This window comes from Ciconia boyciana, chromosome 12, assembly GCF_034638445.1.
Source record: "Ciconia boyciana chromosome 12, ASM3463844v1, whole genome shotgun sequence".
NCBI classification, from domain to species: Eukaryota; Metazoa; Chordata; class Aves; order Ciconiiformes; family Ciconiidae; genus Ciconia; species Ciconia boyciana.
In genome coordinates, this window is record NC_132945.1 from 10,874,200 (window position 1) to 10,889,121 (window position 14,922).

Genomic DNA, 14,922 nt, shown 5'->3' on the forward strand with positions numbered 1-14,922 from the left:
ATATGCCTGAAGCAAGAAGAAAAAGGCTCATTAACTTTGAGAGAATAGACAGATGGACATGTTCGGGTAGAGCTCTGACAGCTCCCAAATTATGTAAGAGATGAAGCGCGAGGAGTCGGATGCCACGTGCACATGTGCAGGAGTCATTTCCATGGGAGCAAATTGCAGTGACACAAACTGTCATCTATGACATCAGCAAATGAGTCAGGAAAAACGAAATGAAGGAGATGAAACATGAAATGAAGGAGACAAAACATAATGGAAAATACTTCAGTTTCTAGCATGACGTGAAAGGCAAAGGAGGTCTATAAAAGTTGATGCAATTTGGATTAACCCGGTTCTCTTAATGACCATACACATGAAATAAGGATTTTGTACAATTGGGATTCTATGACAAATAGAGTGCATGAGGCATGCTGAAACTGCAGGAAGGGAAACAGTCCTGAGATGGCTGGTGCTGCAAAGAGCAGGCAGATGCTTGGCTGCATGTAACAAAATGGTTAGGACCACAGCAAATAAAATTAAAATAGGAGAGAAGCTGTAGACAAAACCAGGAACATAACGATGGAGAAAATATGAAGGTTAAAGACTAACAAAGCAGCAGACACTGTAACGTAAAGACAACCTCTGGTCTCAATGACAATCTACGAAGGAAAATTAGCATTTAGAAGTGGCATCATTCAAACAGGAGCCAAAGCAGCCATTTCCTTTTTTAAAGGTATATTTTTTCCTACATTTACCTAAACTTTGGGTGAAATTTGTCAGGGGCATCAACTGTGTTTTCCAGCCAGGCTGTGGATGACTGCTGTGTTGCAGTCAGAGACCCAAAGAGAGCCGTCCCCACGTAAGCGATGGGAGACCAACCTCTCCTTACGCAGGTCACGCTAGCACAAGTATATCAGAGGGAGGTGGTCAAATGCACTTTTAATAAATTTGACTAAGGAAAAATAATGAAACTATCAAAACAATTTATATATGAATCAGGTAGCGTCTGCATTTTAATGGCTGGAATAAAGGCAACTGAACTCTAATGGAGTCAATTTTCTCTTGCAAGCGATTACTAAATTGCTTTCACTTTGTCAGCAAGGTAATATCTATGCTAACAGCTCAGAGTTAAGGAAGTAACAAACCGTCAGTTGTCAAGTGGGGAAAAACATTGTCTCCCCCCCAGGCCGGGTAAAGCACATTTGAAAGAGAAACACTTCTGTTCCTCTGGTAACAACAAGCCCTTCACAGAAGCGAAATACTCCATCAAAAACCACAGGGCAGGTCCATCACTCCCGGCTTCTGATCTCTAACAACTTCAGTATCACCACTAACTAAAATAATTTGGGTGCTGGCACCATTGATTATAAGTGAATGAGAGTTTTGCTGCTGACTTCAGTTAAGCTGGAATTTAATTCTTTTATGTTTAGTCTCACAAGGAGCAAAACTATGTTTAAAGCCAATGGGCATGATACCTTTTCTGACATCTGAAGTCTTTGAGTAAAGAGTGGGTCTCTTGCCAGAGAAGAAGTTCAAACAAACTAAGTTTGAGGTAGAAATTACTTGAGCTTGTAAGTACAACTACAGAAAGCACTGCATGGAGAGACATGAACTAAGGTTGGGGAGTTGGCAGCAGACACCTCTCTTTGGGCACACGGCCCATTAATTACTTTGCTGATCAATGTGGGGAGAAGAGTGACACACACACAGTCAGGCTGTGTTTGGAAGTCAGCTCTGTCTTTGCACAGCATGTGCTGCGCCACACAGGCACTCCTGCTCCATCAACGGTAGTCTGGGATTCTCAATACACACGTGCATTGTGCCAAATAGATACAACTTCTGTGCAGGCTGGATTAATTAATTATGCTGGCCTGTTGACCTATTAGCAAACAGGAAAGCCAAGAAGCAGAAGCCCAAAGTCCTGTTTCCTGTATGATTCCCATTTATTTGACCGTGTTTCCTGTGCATCCCAGCTGAAGGGAGATCTCCCCTGCATCAGCAGGCCGGCATTTGGAACAGTTGCGGAAACAGGGCTTGGGTACGTTTGTGCAACAACACAAACACGTCTCAAGTTCTGTGACAGTAAAAATGCATCTTATCAATGCATAGAAATCTTATCATTTTCTAAACCTGCTATCAACTAATACAAAGAAATGATCATGGAAATATTTAAGAACAAGCAGCATCAGGGCAGGTAACCTAATATTTTAAGCAACTTTACACCAGGCAGTGTAACTGTTACAAACACATTTTGATAAACGGCAGCACTCTAAAAATGAAACAATTATGTTACTTCCATTAATTAACAGGCAATAATAGACTTCCATGAGCAGATGAGCTAACAAATGTCATCATATAATTTTTAAATTACACCGGCATTGTTTTTCTCTCACACACATCTGATCCTCAGGGAAGATTTGCATATAAAGGTCAAAGAAGTAGCAAACACATTTCTCAGTTCCCAGTTTTATTACACTAAAGCAGCACAAATAGCAATTAGAAACCCTAACTACTCAGTGAGGCCGAAATCAGCTTCATCCACACAGGGCAACAGGAGCACATCCCACCCCGTTGATGCTGCCGTGAGCCACAGTGCCTTGCTGGTGGGAATCAGTCTGTGGGGCTGAAATTGTGACCTTCAGACTAGGGGACATGGCACAAACCCCTGCTGCCACCACTACTCGCTATCTCAATAATTTGGGGGAAAAAGCCACTGGGCCAGTCACTCCAGCTATCAGGCGTATGGTTTTGAACTCACAACTTTAGCTTGCAGGCTCTTTAATGAACTGTCTCAGTAACTCCCCGAAGTAAAAACGAATTCACTCCTGTTGATACATGATCCTTCTGTAAAGATGAGGAAGGTAAGATGCAGAAGCCCACAACACAGGGCTACATGAACATCTGAACCTTACTGAGGAGAAATTCCTGTGTGGAGTGTGACCCAAGCCTTGTTTCCAGTTACAACATAAAAGTTTCCATGAGATTGCCCTAGGCAGAACTAGGTTTTGTGTTCTGCTCCAAAATTAACAGACCTCTCAGTGTCATTAAAAATAATATCTTACTCAAGTGCTTTGTTCTGCTACTCTGAGCTGTCAGAAAACCAAGGAGTTCAATACAGATACCGACACAAAGCAGGACGATGTTCTCTGCTGGAAAACACCTCTGGGCAAGAAGAACATCAATACGTGGTAGGCAGCAAAAACTGTGCTGGTGGTGATGTACTACTGCGCAAGACTCTGCAAGAGCTGCAAAGAAAGCAAGGAGATCTGGCAAAACAGGCGTCTGAGCATTATTCCAGACCAAGGCTACCAAAACACACACCTGGGAACACCCATCTGCAATATTGCACCAGAAAGGAAGACTGGAGGAAGGCAGACATGTTCCCCAAAATGCGGAGCGCAATACAAGTTGTTAGAAACCTCAGGGATGGAAGAGGCAACCAGCAGTCATTAAACATAACGGGTAGAAATATCAGTTCACAGCTCCTGAGCAAAACTGAGGATTTTGAACCTAGCTGCAGTCTCAGTGTTTATGTATGGCTGTGAGAGCTGTTGAGATGCAAAATGTTAGAAACAAAATGCCTCTGAAACACTGGAAAAAGTCACCTAAGCACAGCTGATGCAACCCAAGAAATCCTCTTTCAGTAGTCTGTCTCTGTATCAATAATAATAATAAAAAAAAAGTTGAACACAAAGAAGATCCTGTTTGAGCCAATGGCAAGTGCAAAGTAAGGCACGTTACCTTAAAGCTCTTCCATTACCAGCCAAGTTGTACAACTTCACATTTGCTGAGGACCAAGGGATGGTGTAAGTATTATTACTATGGCATATACTGACCTAAGGCCCAGAAACTTCACCAAATGTGGGGACCTGAGCCCCACAAAACCAGCAGGCAACTCTGCCCTGGGCACAGAAGAGAAGAGCTCAGAAAGTAAGGATATGAGAACTTACTCCTGCTTTCACTTCCCTAGCAAAGCTGTGCGGGAGGACAGACATTGTTCAAGCACAGAACCAAGGAGAAAGCAGAAAAAAAACAACGAAAAACTAGAAATTGTAACTTCATTGAGGATTCATAAGGCGTAACAGTACCAAGCAAAATTTTTTATATTTGGTGCTTCTATAGCATTAAATTAATTTAGAAGACTGAAAGACATAATACTTTGCACTATCTAGATAAAAGCACTACTGTAGTCATTCGGATGTAGAAGGGCTCTATTCTGCCAAAAATATCAGCGCCATGCTGCAGCACAGAAGCCCTGAAACACTATGAGATCCAGCTCTGAATCAGAGCAGCTGATTCATTCAGAAACAAGGGTGCTGCACTTCTCCCCTTGATCCTATTCACGATGCCACTGCAGCCCACAGAGAACAAAGTGAGTTCTGCTACTTATATGGCAAGTGAGATAAAGCCACTTTGTTTGACAGCTTACAGAAAAGGTCACTTCTCACCAGGCTCCAGAAGAGCTGTGAGGCTTCAGTGACAACACCTAGGAGTGAGACTGGGAGGGCAGGGTAGAAAAGGCTGGAAGAACAGGGCTTAGTTCTTGAGAACTAGAGATATTTTGGTAGCTTGCTCATTATAATAACATGCATATTTAAAACGTAACAAGAAAAATAAGACCCAGGAAAAGCAAGAGCTTACATCAAAGCCAGATATTCCATGCAGTTTGCTCCCAGGAGAGAAACAGAGATAGCACCTCACAGGTCTGAATCTTCACATATAACGGGAAAAATACAGAATAAGCTTTTTTACAGGAACAACTGAAATGCAGGACAAAGCTGGAATTTCAGTCTTAAAGTTATTTTTTTAAACAACATTATAGAGAATTCTGATAAACATCTTAAAATAGTTCTTGCTCCCACTTGCTATTATTTAATATCAAATGAATTCTTTTTACTTTATTTCTTTTAAGCTGCAAAAGAAGTCCAGTTATGAGAGGTAACAGCAGCGCAAGTTACTCAGATTCCTGTTTTCATAGTACTTTGGGAAAAATGAAACTAGCCTAGTGTTGCCAACTGTCACAGGTTTTCCTCGCAAGTCTTTCAGTATCTTGTGTCTTGGGTTTTTAAATCCCAGCCCTTTGAGACAGTAGGTCTCACAGCTGCAGACAAAAGATGAAAAATACATCTCCTAAAGGCTTCAAAAACAGAAAGCAAAGTATAAGCAAACTATATATATAAAAGCAGCATGTATTATCTTCTTAATTTTCTGATCTTGGGCACTAGACACATGGTTCTAAAAGAGTCTCAGGGCCAGTGACTTTGCACTCAAACACTTCAATGAGAGATTGTTAAAAGGCTCCACATCCAGAATAGTTAAAATTTAAGGAAAGGGTTCAAGCTTTACATTTGACACCATTCTTCCACCACAACACTGTTTGCAGATGTCCCCAGAATAACACACTGTATTCCCTAAAGATAGCATTTAAGTTTGCAGGGTTCCACAACACTGCTTTTCCCCAAACCAAACCCGCACATCTCAGCTGTGCCAAACCTAAGGCGAGGCCAGGCAGCAGGGATTGAGGCCCCGATGCTCCTGTACATTGCGTTGTGAGCAAGCCGTGGTACCTTATCCCTTTCCAGCATGATGCAAGTAGGATCTACAGTCTGGTTAAGCCACACCTGGGGCAAGTCAGTCTCTGGGATGAATCAGATCAGGGCAAATTTATCCTATAATACTATAGACATTTGCTCAAATGTCCAAACAAGTTTTTAATATTATAAGATGGTGACTAATCACTCTTGGGTGGATAGGAGCATTCACAGCAGAGTCTGCAGCTAGCCAGCTGGGAACTAGCCTGCAAGCAGGGCATCCCACAGCACAGGGGGACATTCTGGCCTGAGAGAGCTGCTGGTGCCAACAGACCTCATTTGCATTGGAAAACTTTTTTTTTTTTAATATCTACAGAGCGTCACAGAAACTTAACATGAGCCAAAGTCCATACAAATTTAGTACATGCACAGTTTGTACAACAAAACTCCTAAACCAGGAATGTTTTTGACATTCACAAGCCTTTTGCCTACAGATGTTGTGTCAGCAGTCAGCTGAACATGTTTCCTTACTAGTGAAAAGACCCCAGATTAGAACCATTTTGGAGAGGGAATTAATCTCTGCTGCCAGCATCACAACAGAAATTTAAGTGAAAGGCCAAAAAAAAATTATAGGCACACAGAGAAAAGGCAAACCCATGCATCCTAACCTTCTGTCCTTTAGGTCCACCAAGAACAGCTTACTGCACTGACATCCAGGGGCTGACAAAATAAGCAGACAGGGCTGCAGTACTTTAACCCAACAGGCTATGCTGCCTGATCATGTTTTCCCCAGAGATGAGCAGCTGATTACGTAATTTTTTTCCTACATTTTTGTGAAGACAGAAAACAGAGGCTCTCAATGATACAAAATGCACACAAATAACACATGAGCAAAGCTATAATCCTAAATAATTCTCTGGACAAGACAAGGACAGGAAAGACTTCTATAAACATCCTCTTACCTCTTTTCTTGCTTGGATAAATGTTATTTAGAAGATCTCTATCAATACAGGCAGCATGAAACATGTTTGCTCTGATGTACTTCACACAGAGCTATCAAAAACAAAGCCGTACATACCCAGGTGTGCCTGGTGCGCTGATTTTTATGAGCTTTAGCCTGATTTTTGAGTAACAGCAGCTGTGCACTTAAGCCTCTTCCTCTCTTCCCCCCATGCTTCAACATGCTTCACTTGCAGAGCTGATACAGTGATAGCAACAAACCATCAGGGAATTCTTCCATGCCAGGAGTATCCCTTATTTTAGGAGGAATTTTTCGGTGCTTGTCAGATGTTACACAGATTACCAAGCTCTGCACTGTTTTGTGAGATCTAAGAACAGGCCCTGCCTGGGTCCTACCAGAATGGCTTGCCATTGAAAACCAAGATTTCTTCCCAATTTACCACCATCCAGCTCAGGCTGGAAGGTAATAAGCTTTTTGTGTGTGTGTATATATATATACACACAAATATATATATAATCCATACATGAGTCCTATCTCAATCCATTTGTCAGTAATAAATAACTCTGTAATAATTTCTTTTTCTAAAAAAAATCCAGGGGGAAAAAGAGAATAAAACCAGGCTCCTGGGTTTTGGGCATTTCCCCTATCGCAATCTCCACCTCAAATCCCTGTTATCTGGGAAAGGACCTTCTTACCTGGAAGAGGGTTTGGGCTGAATTTAGAGCTGAGCACCATCTTCCTATGTGACTGAAAATAGTATCTTCCACCCTTCCTTTTCCCAGTGACAGCTGTATTCTTGGTTACCACTAGGTTCTTCCAAAACAAATGTAGCACAGCTGCTATGATTTACCTTCACAGCTCATAACTTAGAGTTACAGACAGAAAATACATATAACAAGGGAACATCTCCACTGTATGTTCCTGCATGCTGGAAGAGTTCCCTCAGCTGCAAGGAGGATGCTGCAAATTGCCTGAAAATATTGAAGCAGCATCCCCAACTGACTAGCCCCGTGTTTCTCTACAAATTTGGGGGATTATCATTTGGGGGATTATCATTCACTAAAGTGAATTCTCCACCTTCTGCAGCAGGAGAAGTTTCCTTTTGCCCTAGGCAGAGGAAAAGGCTTCTGCAAGTGTGAATAAACCAACAGAGAATTGCAGGAAGGGGGCTTTTTCTGAACTACCCCATAAAATCCTTGCAGTATATGTCACAGGTGCACAGGCTTTCATAAAACAAGAGTCAGTAAAGAAGCAGCAGCTCTTGCACGTAACATCCCTCTGGGCCCTGGCATGGGCTGCGTGTTGTGTGTGTGCCAGCACCACTCCAGGATCTCGCTCTGCAGAGCAGCATCACAGATTCCCCATTCCTGCCCACCCCAGTCCTCGCACTGCCACAGAGGAGACACCTACATCTGAAAGGAGATCAGTCCTAATGTGCGCAACCGATAACAATTTCATTTGACAGAAACAAGCTGGGAAACTGCAGATAAAAGGAACTTCTGTAAATATACTAGTGTGTTTTTAATTCATTTTAGTAGTAGTTACTTAGTAGTTATTATGTTTTACTTTAGTTTTCTGTGTCTTTTTACCTGCAGAATTTGGCATTCTTCAAAATGCAGAAACTAAGGCTAGTACAAGCCATTACTGTAGACCCTTACTCCTTCTGACATTAAAAATACCCTTCTCTCCATCTGAGGAGACTGGGCATCACTGCTTAACAGTCTCCACGCCGAGGCCCGGATGTCCTAGGGTATGAAGCTAATTTCCCACCATATCACAGCAGTTCAGGATGTCACTGAACAGAAATGGGAGTTAAGCCATTTATAACTGGTTCAACAGGCTGTGTTGGTATCAGGTAAGTTATAGATATTGGGATGTATTTATTAGGTTTTCTCCTTTGTATAAAGGGACTAAACCAGAGGTGTGAAAAAGTAATTGCTAGCTTCTGGAAGTATGAGATGGTTCAGTTCTGCTATGTCCATTTAATAATTAGTAAAGATTGTTTATTCTCTCATATGCTCTTGTGCCATAAAGACTGCCTTGTGTATGCTCAGAGAAAATTAATCTGCTTTACCTTGACACCTCTGATAAATTCTGGCTCTGTAGCAATCCTGTTCACTTGTTTTGCTTGCAAATGGTAAGAGGTAATGAAGAGAATATTTATTACTAGAGTTGGTTAGGAATAGTTCCACAAAACTTTTTTTTCTTGCCAAAGAAATGTGTTAAGTCAACATAAAAAGTTTTTTGTGGGCAAACAGTTTTGATGCATTTCTCAACAGAAAGTACTGGGGAAAAACATTGAGAAAATTTCATTTTTACAGTTTGAAAACAAAAATAATCCTGAAGTTTGAAATCACTTTTTCATTTTTATATTTAACAAAGTAGCAGCACAAAAAAGTCATATTAAAAATTATATAGAAATCAAAGATTTCAAGATGTTAGAATGACCCAAATTGACCCAAACTTATTTCTTGTTGAGATTTTTTAGTTTACATAGGCCTTTTGACATTTTTACACTTTCTGAGATTTCACACAGGAAAAAAAAATGGACTCCTGAATAACAGTTGTGGGCTAGAAAAGCTGTTTTCCACCTAGCACTAGTTATGTTACTAGGCTAGCAGTGAAAGAGAGAGAGACACCATGTTACTCTCTGGATCTAACAACTTCTTCTATCATGCTAAGATAAAAATGTGTGAACATCAACCACATGGAATACAAGTTCTTTGTTTTTCTTTTCCTAATGAACTGCGCAAAGAATGCAACATAATTATGCCTTCAAAAGAAACTACTACACTACCAGAGATACTAAAAAAGCTCTGTTCTTTGGCTGGCACCCATCTCTACAAATGCTGTCACAACAGTCTCCAAACTGTCACTTCAGCAACTGCCCCTCACAGGAAAAACATATTTCTTCTAATTAGTCAAAATTCTAACTCCATGTTTGAAGAGTATAATTTGATCTTTTCTCTAGAAACTCATTAACCACTTGAGTTTAATTATTAACATTTGCTTTAAAAAATCACTGAATTAACTACCAGTTGTGTGAGTGCAGCTACTGCTTTGGCAAGATGATGCTTATTGCTGCAGTACATAGGCATGCCACCAGGGGAGGTGGTGTGGTCCATGTCCACCTAAGAAACTCCTACGAACGTCAAAGAGATGTAGCTTCTACCTCTGGGTCTGCCACCGGCTCGCTGGATGATTTTGGGCAGGTTAACCCCTTTTCCTTTCCTTTCTAAATGTATTTAGGATGGTCAGGCCACGAATTGTTTGGAGCAGGGACTTCTCCCCTTTCTCCTCCTTCAGTCCCACCATGCTTAATAAAGTGCCCAATACAATAGGACACCGAGGTCATCATTGCAATAATAACTGCTGGCAAGGAGGGAAGGTATCAATACTCAGTGAACACACTCCTGATGTTGTATCTGGTAAAGTGAAGCTCCCAAAAATTTATGTAAAAATTCATGCTTAGGTAGGGCTTAACACCAGGGTTACTCATGCTGGGGCTCCTGCAGGGCCCAGAGCAGCAAGAAACCTGCTGAAAGCCCTCGGCCTTCCGGGATAAAACTGAATGATACCAATTCTTTGATGGAAACCTTTCAAAGAAGTAGAAATCCATGATTTATTCAGTAACAAACAGGTTTTCAGACAGTGTTGCAAACACTAAATTTGCAGATACACGCTTCCACTTGGCCTCAGTTATAAAATGCGGCGATTTACAAATCCAGGGCACACTGCGGTGATGCACAGTACAGGAAACTCCTGTTTTTCAAATGCAGAAAAATATCATCAGAAAGCCATTTTCTCACAAAAGCTATTCAATTTAATTTAAAAAAACCCCAACAAACAAAAAACTCCCAAACAACTAACTATTTCTTTTGGTTTATATCAGGTGAGTAACATGTGTTCAACGCTTCTCTTAAAAATAAACTGACACAAGGTTCCATACGGTTTTTTCAGTCTCCTGGGGACCATTTCTCATAGCATCTATGCGTGAGTAACTCCATTTAAGTTAAAGGATTTCCTGAGTCCTTTTAAATTCTCCAGTTGGTATTTGCTGCAGTGTTTTGGATATGCAGATGTGTGTCAAACTCCCCAGGAAACTGAAGGGCTCCAGTACCAGCTCTCTGCCATTTGGATACTAACTCCAACATTTTTGCTTCACAGCAAAAGAATGTAACAAAAGTTACTTTTTTGTTACCAGATTTGACACACTTAAGAAGCCTTAAAAAAATCAGTGATATAAAGGAGCTAGCTGAAAAATAAACCTTTCCAAGCTCCCAGTGTCATAAGATATTTTCAGATTAATAAAGGCATAAACTCATGCAAGAACTTCTACATAAACTGTAATATCAGTCTGCATGAGACTCAGGTGCTTTTGTTATTTCTGCATTTGGTAAATTCAGGCATAACAATTCCTGAAGTCCTTCGGCTTTTACAAACAGGTATGATTGACAGCCTCTAAATGCTCTGCTTTTCATAACAACTGTGATTGACAGCCCCTTGGTGTATAGCCCAGTCAGCTTAACAATGTTATTGTTCTCTAATAATTACCTGATAATTTTTTTTTAATGTGTTGCTGTTAGTTATGGTTCACCTAAGTAAGAGTCCTCAGAACTTTTCAAAAGTTTATTTAACTTGAGTTGATTTTGGGCTGCGTTTCTGTGAGCCTGGTTCTGTGGCAGCACTGGGATTGCAGACATTAGTGCCCAAGGTGCATTGGCTGTCGATCTACCTGTAATTGATGCTTTCCCTGGAAAACAGAACACATTAAAGCCCAAATATGTGACAATCCATGTGTCATTTTGGCATATATCACTCACACAGTTTTTGTACAAAGGGAAATGTTTCTTCACTTAATAGTCCCTGGAGCATAAGAATATAGCTAGTAGTTTGTATGCATCTAGGGCCAGAGCCTTGCGTAGGATGCATGCCTGTAGCTCAGCTCAGTTCAGCACAGTTTATTACTTCCAAGCTGCTCAAGATGGCAGCTTGTTTAACTTCTGCTGAAAGCATTAACTGAGATTTTTATGTCTTACAGAAAGATCATCCTCAAGAACACTCAGCCAGGGGACCGACTTGTGTGAATCACTAGCAGAAAATCATGACCCAGTAGGATCGCTTTTCTGAGTATTTTTTGGTACCTACAAAATAAAATGAACTACATTCTTTTTATATGAAGTGAGTCAACTGTAGTGCTGTATACTAGAGGATGACAATCCTAGAAAATGCTCAACCCTTTTACCCTTGTACTAGGCATAAATACAATCTGGTGTTCTTCTGAAATTTGAAAGTGTACCTTTTCCATCTCTGTCTGGATTTTCAGATAGGATGGAACCAGGCAGGGTGGAAAAATGAAAACCCATATTCTCAGATTTCCAGCTGAGAAAGACTCAGGAATCTCCTGGATTTTTGCACACCTATAAAATTGAACTCGGCAGAGCAGCTTGAAGTTTAACTAAATGTTACTCCCACATCAATGTAGTATTGGGAATGAACCTTAGTCTGGGTGGCTAGTTTGCCAGTTACAAACCACACTTATTTCAGAAACTTTGTGAATGTTTTTTCTTGAGTATGTGGAAAAAAAATGGTAAAACCCACCCACCTTGCAAGAAAGGCAAAAAAAAGATTTCCGACGGAGGGCTATTAGAAGTATATTATTATATTATATTTAGTTACTCTTAAAAGGACCAATAAAAGAAAAAAGCCCTTGAAGAAGAAAGCACACTCAGTGTGGGTCTTTCCAAATGTTTCCAGTTCTGCACTGGGGTGCTGAAAATAGTAAATAGCTATCGGAAGGAGAAAGCTGAGTGTCCTTCTGGGACTTTGCTTTTTGAAACCAGAACTGTGGACCTTGAGCACAGTTTTGTAGTTCACCTGTTCAGTTGCCTTTTCAAGAACCAGTCTAAAGTTTGGCCTCTGCACCAATGTACACTATGCATCACCAAACCTACTATAGATCCAGGGCTTGGATTTGCATACGTAACAGTGGAATATAAAGTTTTTTGTTCACATTTACTGCAAATGAAAGCAAGTACACAATGCACAGACTGTATAGCCAAATGGGCTAATTCTGCTCATAAACATTTGTTCACACAGATTTAGGGGCTGTGTTGGGGCCAATTGAACAGTTGGGCCTTTATTCTTTCTTAATTTGCTTTCCAGTACTTCTGAATTTTACCAACATATTTACAGAACTGGCCATTTCAATGACATATTATCGATGGCCCTGACCCCAACCTCTAACTATCCACAGAGCTAGTTCTGTTATCGAGTATTTTTCCCACACTGTAAACATACCAGGCATTTTCTAAAAGTTGGTTTCGGCTTGATAAATTGTGTACAGAATGATAGTGAGGTAATGAATCATTGCAATGACAGTGCACTGTCTCACTACAGACTGCGGAAACTACTCATTGCATACTAGATACAAAGCAGAGGACAAAAAATTCAGCCATCTGTAACTTATGCAAACACCATGAGCAAGAGCTAAAAATGGCTTCTCACAGATCTTAAGTCAATGGTATCTCTGACCCCTTTTTTCAACAACTTTCAGGATGCCTTACTGAATTCTCAGCCCGTCATCCTGCAATCCCTCAACTCCAGCTTGGGCTCAGAGACTCCTGTAATCCAATGCATCTTGGCATGTCCGAGGTCTGTTTTGGCACCTAAAGCTCTGTTCTTCCACATGCACACAAGCTCTGGTTGCTCACCAAAACACGTGTCAGAGAATGGAAACACCACTGTACAGGTAAACCCTGTTTGGGGCCCAGAGGGGGTAGGGAGGACCCATGCTTAATACCTCGGGACCTACCCCACCACCAGCAGCAAGAAAGAAGTTTCCAAACAGATGAGAGCAACATGGTTCTCTGCTATCTAAGGCACAGTGATGTGTGGGAAACAGGCACTGAGAAACCAGCATCTTCAAACTGGCAGAGATGCTGGTTTGCAGGGAGTAACAGGCTCTTGTGGATCCAGAACTTTTTAAAATCTTTAAAGCAACTGGACTCCTTCTGGTGCTTCATACGGGATTCCCAGACATTTCCCTAGCACAGGCTAACCCCTACCAGGCACCTTGTCTTGTGGATCCTGTCATTTCCACACTTCACAGATGCATGGTTAGTCTTGGGGCAATTCTGCTGCATGGTTAGCCTTGGGGCAATTCTGCTGCATGAAGAGTGAGATGAAGAAAGTATTGCATGTATTTTTAGGATTAGAAATGAGGAACAGAAGCCATATCAACAGCCAATTCTTCACAGACCACCAGCTGTCCACAAACAAGCCGAAGAAAATCCTGCATATGGAAGAAGTGTTAGCACTATCTAACAACAGCTCATATCAAACAGCTACATAACTACAGCGTGTGTTGTACTATATATATCAAACTAAGACAAATTAATGCTCAGTTTTGAGGTTTCTTCTCTGCAGCGGGTGGGATAAGCTTTTCCTTCAGCTTTTGTTGTGTTTCAGTTAATTTGCCTCATCCTGCTCCCACCAGTTCTACCCTGCAATCCCATAAACCCCAGACGAAACTCCAGAGAACAATCAATTAGATAAATTTATTATTTCCTACTCAATACAAGTTACCGATTCATCTAAGTTTATTCAATATGTTTATGGTCCTCATAGGAGTTTTGATGACCCTCACTTTCACTTCAATTTTATAACAACAGAGAAATCTTTAGCACTGTTTTGTGTTTCATTGTGGAAAAAATTTAGTACTGTCAGTTAAGGCAATCTTAAATCTTGACTAAATTACTTTTGTCCTCTCTAATTATTACTTTACCAACAGATATACTTCCAGCATCCTCTTCCCATTCATGTTTCCTTACAATCGCATTCTAAAACCAGATGCTAATGAATCAGAATTTATCTAATTTCCAATTTCAGTAATTATTTATCGGATCAGCTAAATCAGTTTCATTTAGAATTATAGGCTTAGTTACATAAGACGGATTTTTCTCTCTATTAAAAATATTAAGCTGCCTAAAAGTAACTAATATACTAAATTTTAATCTCTGTTCAAGGTCCAAATATATTATTAATAAGCGATCTTAAATTGGCAAGAACATGCTTAATTCTAGACATATCCTTTTAATTCAAAATTAATTAAACAAGAATGGAAAAAGCAAATTGTGGGATTTAGTATAACAGACCCAGCAAAATCACACTAAGGCATTTTAACATTCCAGAGACAACACTGAAACCAGCCTGGTTTTGTATCTTCAAAAATGCTATGAAATATGAACATACTAATCTTGTCAACAACTGAGACAAAAGTTAAAGTGCTGAAAGATGCATAGACCTTCAGCTGTCAGAGGTTAGCTCCAGACATGGGAATGTTGCAGGTATCAAAGAACAGTGTTGGCATCAGAGCCCAGCAGGTGGGACACTGCAGTGCATGCTCACACCAGCTCTGGGAAGGGGCCAGCTCTGTTGCTTATT

General features: G+C 40.6%; 1 protein-coding gene across 30 annotated transcripts in view; it reads right to left on the reverse strand.

Annotated features, from left to right (window-relative positions):
• Positions 1 to 14,922, reverse strand: part of HTR2C (5-hydroxytryptamine receptor 2C) — a 186,649-nt gene that overhangs the window by 56,694 nt on the left and 115,033 nt on the right. Inside the window, exon 1 of one of the 30 annotated variants that reach the window (XM_072877425.1) lies at positions 11,032 to 11,053. The exons of the other annotated variants lie outside the window; for them this stretch is intronic. The gene's annotated coding sequence lies outside the window, so the exon portion shown is untranslated. Of the gene's footprint in view, positions 1 to 11,031; positions 11,054 to 14,922 lie in introns of those variants that run through there. 30 annotated transcript variants of the gene reach the window in all.